The sequence below is a fragment of the Helianthus annuus genome, chromosome 16, assembly GCF_002127325.2.
Source record: "Helianthus annuus cultivar XRQ/B chromosome 16, HanXRQr2.0-SUNRISE, whole genome shotgun sequence".
Taxonomy (NCBI): Eukaryota; Viridiplantae; Streptophyta; class Magnoliopsida; order Asterales; family Asteraceae; genus Helianthus; species Helianthus annuus.
In genome coordinates, this window is record NC_035448.2 from 110,899,901 (window position 1) to 110,904,915 (window position 5,015).

Here is a 5,015-nt window from a genome sequence, read left to right on the forward strand (position 1 = left end):
GAGATGGACTCAAGCGCTAAAATCTAACGGGTCAAGCGAAGGCAAGGAAACGGATACAAACACGGATGCACAAGGTAAGTGACTTCCGACTCACTTCTTAGTATACATGTAGAATTTTCTTGTTTATGGATGAGGGGAAAATTATGTATGGGTATGTAATGAATGAAGGTTTTAAGATAAGTATTGAACTAGTTAGACGAAGGTAGTTATCTAAGTAGAAGGTAATTTGGTGGGATTAAACGGGCCGAATAAATAAGTATAAGTAAGGTAACGCCAATGAAATCCGTAATGATTAAGGACCCGGGGTAAGGATTCTTAGTCTAAAATGTAAGGAATTGTTTTACGGACATATAGGATCAAGTTTCAAGTGATTCGGACGCGAAATGAACAAGTTATGAGGATTTTGTTAACAAATTGGAAAGCTGAGCTGGGGACTACCGTAGCTTACGGTAGCCACCGTAAGCTATGGTAGGTGCTGGGTCTTTCCTTCTGCCGTAAGGCAGTAGGAAGGCACCGTAAGGCTTTTGGGGCCACCGTAAGCTACGGTAGCCACCGTAGCTTACGGTGGAGGTCTGGTGCAAAGGTATTGCTTCTGTAATTCTTCATTTTCTTCGAATTCGGACTCCGTGAACCCATTCCAAGCCTCGATAAGTTTTTATAATGCACCTCAACCCTACCAAATGGCTTGGTAAGTTACGGGTAAGTATGGAACTCAATTTTAAGGTCCGAAACATACCCGAAAGACACTTAAAAGAGTGTTTATGACGTGTGAGTAAGAACGTGACATGAGAATGAGTATGCGGGAAATGAATTAAGTATGTGGGTATGAATGTATAGGTTTAACTTCATTCCAATAGCTGTAACTTATAAGTAATCATGAATAGGAGTGAGTATGTCTATAAGATTGTTCGTACATGTCTTATTTCATGGTGCTATGTAATTAGGATACGTTAGTAAAATTATATGGAATTATGTAAGTTGTATGTGAGAGCTTGTATATATGTACGTATGTATGTGTGAGTGTAGGATCGTTCTCGGCCCTGTTTGAGTCGTTCAGAGAAGTTCGTGTCCGAATTAAGAGGCGGAAACTAATAATTCGGTGCAATTAAAGCTGTATTCACTTTAAACTTGCTGTATTATTGATCTTCAACTCGATTACAAGATTCGACAGCACTTCGGCAGCATACCGGAACAAACACCATTAACTATCTGTTTCAGATCGCTCATACAGACCTATATATAGACATACTGGTCCGCTTATACGTACATGTACGTATAAGCGGTCCTACAACGTGACACATAAGCGATCCAACTACATACCCTATAAGCGATCCTGAACAAGATTGACACATAAGCGGACCTAACCTAGTGACAAATAAACGAACCCTATACAAACATGTATTTCTAGGTTTCCGTGCCATGTCTGATCTGTTCAACTTCAAGACTCGATGGAAGACGTAGTCAGCAGACGTAAGTGCACCAACAGACTCCCCCTCGGATGTTGACGGAGTCTTCATAGAGTCTTCACACATGTCTATCTACAATCTTCATCAGTCGACAATCTGCCTCTGAAATATCTGTCGATTCAAGAATCCTCATTCTCTGTCTTCATTATCACCAAACTCTTTCTCTCTTGACTGTTGACTTGGTGTCTTCAGACTCCCCCTCTCACACAACTGGGATCGTAGTCTGGAATTCAAACTTTCACTGGTTCTAAGATCGTTAACAGGCTCCCATCAAGTTCCAAATCGACACCTGGTTCCATTCTCTCTCAGGATCAATATCTGGCTCAAGTCCTGCACAATCTCTACCGAACCATAAGTTTCTTCAAAGATTAAAACTTTTCAACAATTTAGAAACTATGTTGAACCAAAACAGTAATGATTTTGCATTCAAGAATTTATAACTGGTTCTTATCAAAACAACTTTACCATTTACATACAAACACTCTCCAAACCAGTTCTTCAAGTTTAGCACTTTGAATTTCGAAAATCAGCATCTCAACAACTGTTGTCGAAAATCTTTTTGATTTTTCAAAATTTATGCTAAAACATACCAAAAATCTTTTTGAATTTTCTGAAAGAAAGTAAATGCAGAAAATGAAATATTTACAGACAATATTTTTGTGAGTTTGTGCAAGAGGATCATATCAGTTATGAAACATATCACAAACACCATTAAGCTTGATTACATATTAAGTTCTAAACAATTTACCTAGATTGTCAGTATGTTTGTCCACTTAAATTTTCACACAGACTTCAATTGATTCGAGATATGATATTAATGTTTTAGAAACTAAAACTCAATTGTGTATCACTCCACTTGAATATACTCCCGTATCCAGATCCCAAATATTCAGTCTTACAGGTGAGTATACCACAGATGATATCTGTAAAGGGGTAGATGCGAAACCGTGAGAGCTCAGGTCAGAACTTCCGTTCAGCAGAGAGATGATGGCTCGACTTTTGGTGGGTCCCCTTTAGAGGATCTTTTTACAACAGCAAAGATTATCAATTTTATTGTTTAATCATTTTGCTGAGGGCGGCACTTATGTTTCAAAGCTTTTGCATAAAGTATTATTCGGGGACTAGGTCAGTATTTCCATACAGCAGAAGTCCCGGAATAATACTCCAGATATCACTGAGCATAAAGACCTAGTATCTCAGAATAGGGACCTTTCAAACAAGATTTCGGGGGTTACCCATATATTCAAAAATAGTTACCCACGAATCAAGCAAGTTTGATTTAGGTTTATATCTCGTTTCAATTTACTAAATGTGTGAAAATCTACTAACACATCCGCAGTAAGATTGTTTATCACATTTTGGCTTTACAATTCTTTAGCGTGCTGTGATAGTCCACCGATGTACTATCATTTCCTCTTTTATGCAACAAAAACTCATTTTTCAGTTTTATCATGTTTTTGGCTTTTCAAATTTTCTGATGTTTTTGGATTTTCTAAAATTCTTACTCCCCCTAAAAATTCAAATACATCTAAAGAAAATTGAAAAACAAACTATACAAAACATGACAACTGATATCGAAATGCTTCAATTCTCCATTCGTTTGGCTTCAACAATCAGAACTCCCCCTCACAACAAACTGTTTTCCCATAATGATTTCAAAACACTCAAGTTTGTTTCAATCAGAATAGTTTTTCCGGAAAATAAGTTTGATTGTTTTTACGACTTGTAAAATTGGGGTTCAAATCATCACTTTGTTTACCAATTTCATGAATGATAATTAAATCAAGTTCAATTTAATGACCTTGATTTAACCACTTATAACATCCACAAACATACAACCACTTGTAGATTTAGCAGTTAAGCTTATCAAACTTGTTTTTCAACCAATTACCATCTTTTGGTTGAATTCTCAAGGTGCCGATTCCTACTCCTCGCTTACAAACCTGGGAGTTCCGGCAAGTCCTACAAAACCTCAAACACAGATTAAGAAGGATGCCGATTCATGATCCACGATACCATCTTGGGATCTCCGGCAAGTCAGGATTTTATTCTTGAAAAAATATATCCACCCAAGCCTGACCTTCCTTGGGTGTAACTTCATTGTTTTCATTGTCCTTTCAACCGACTTGTAAACCCATCCTTTGGAAGCATAAAAATCCTTAATGCTTTGAGCCTTACCACTGACCATTTTTCCAAAGATGCGTTTTACATTTCCGTTAAAAGTTTTTTCAACATCAATTTTCTTCTTGTCAGAATAAAATTGATTTGAAATTTCAACTTTTCCAATTTTAGATTTGTAATTTTTAACATTCAGTGGCGGAAAATTCACATCGTCCACTTTCGAAACTTTCTTTTCAACCTTTTTCTCAACACGTGGCTCCTCTGATTTTATGGAATCAGATTCATCACCAGAACAATTACCTGAAACTTTCACAACCCATTTCTGATTTGGCACATTTTCTTTCCTTTTTGAAGCACTCTTTGAACATTCTCCTTTTTCAAAAGTTGAATTTTCAAAGCCAGTAAATTTCCGGGTTGACAGTTCAGTCTTTTCAACAACTTTTTCTTTCATTTTTCTTGAGACTTCTTGTTTTGGTCGAAATGTCTTTGGACAATCTTTCGCAACATGACCCACAGCTTTACACTGAAAACAAGATCTCTTTTCAACCTTCTTTGGATCTTCCTTCTTCTTCATGTCCTCCTGCTTCTTAGCAAGGAATTCTTGATTCGTCTGATTCCTGAATGATTTTTCTTTTTCAGCTTCTGTTGTTTTTCATGCAACAAACATTGTTTTTGGTTTATACATTTTCTCATTTTTATAGTTTTTCGGTGGAACAAAACCAAGACCTTTCTTTTTGTAATTACGATTATGGTTTGGTTTCTGTCGGAAACTATAACCACAATTGTAACCCATTTTCTTGTTGATTCTTTGTTGATCTCTTGAAGTGTATTGTTTAGGTTTTCCATTAAGATTAAAATCTTTTATTTCAGAAATATTAATTTCTGTTATTTTGAAAACCTTTTGAATCATTTCAAATCTGACACTTCTTATTGGAAAACTCTCGTCAGAATATAATTTGTCAGGACCTTTCAAAGTATATGCCACTTTGACCGATTCATCATTCAAATTAGACTTCGAAAGTAAAAATTCTTTATCATAAACCCGTTTGTCCTTTTTATTTGTCGGCTTTGACGTATTTAACCCAGACTTTGACTCGGGTTTGGACTCCGGTTTTGGCTTCTCATTGTCATCGCTGTCTAACACCTGATCGACCACACTTTTTATCAACTTTGACTCATGATCAGTGTTTGATGACGTATACGTGACATCAATACTTTCTGGTAAGTTATCCGACGACCCAGACTCCCATTTCAAATTGATCGCTTTATTGACTCTTTCTGAATTTGGTTTTCGAGGTGAATATCCATTTTCGACCGGGGGCGGACATCTATTGTAGGATACACTCGGTTTCTTACCAGAAGTTTTCAACTTTTCTTCAACATTTGTCACACACTTTTCTTCATCCGATGTCTCCTCTTCTTTGAACG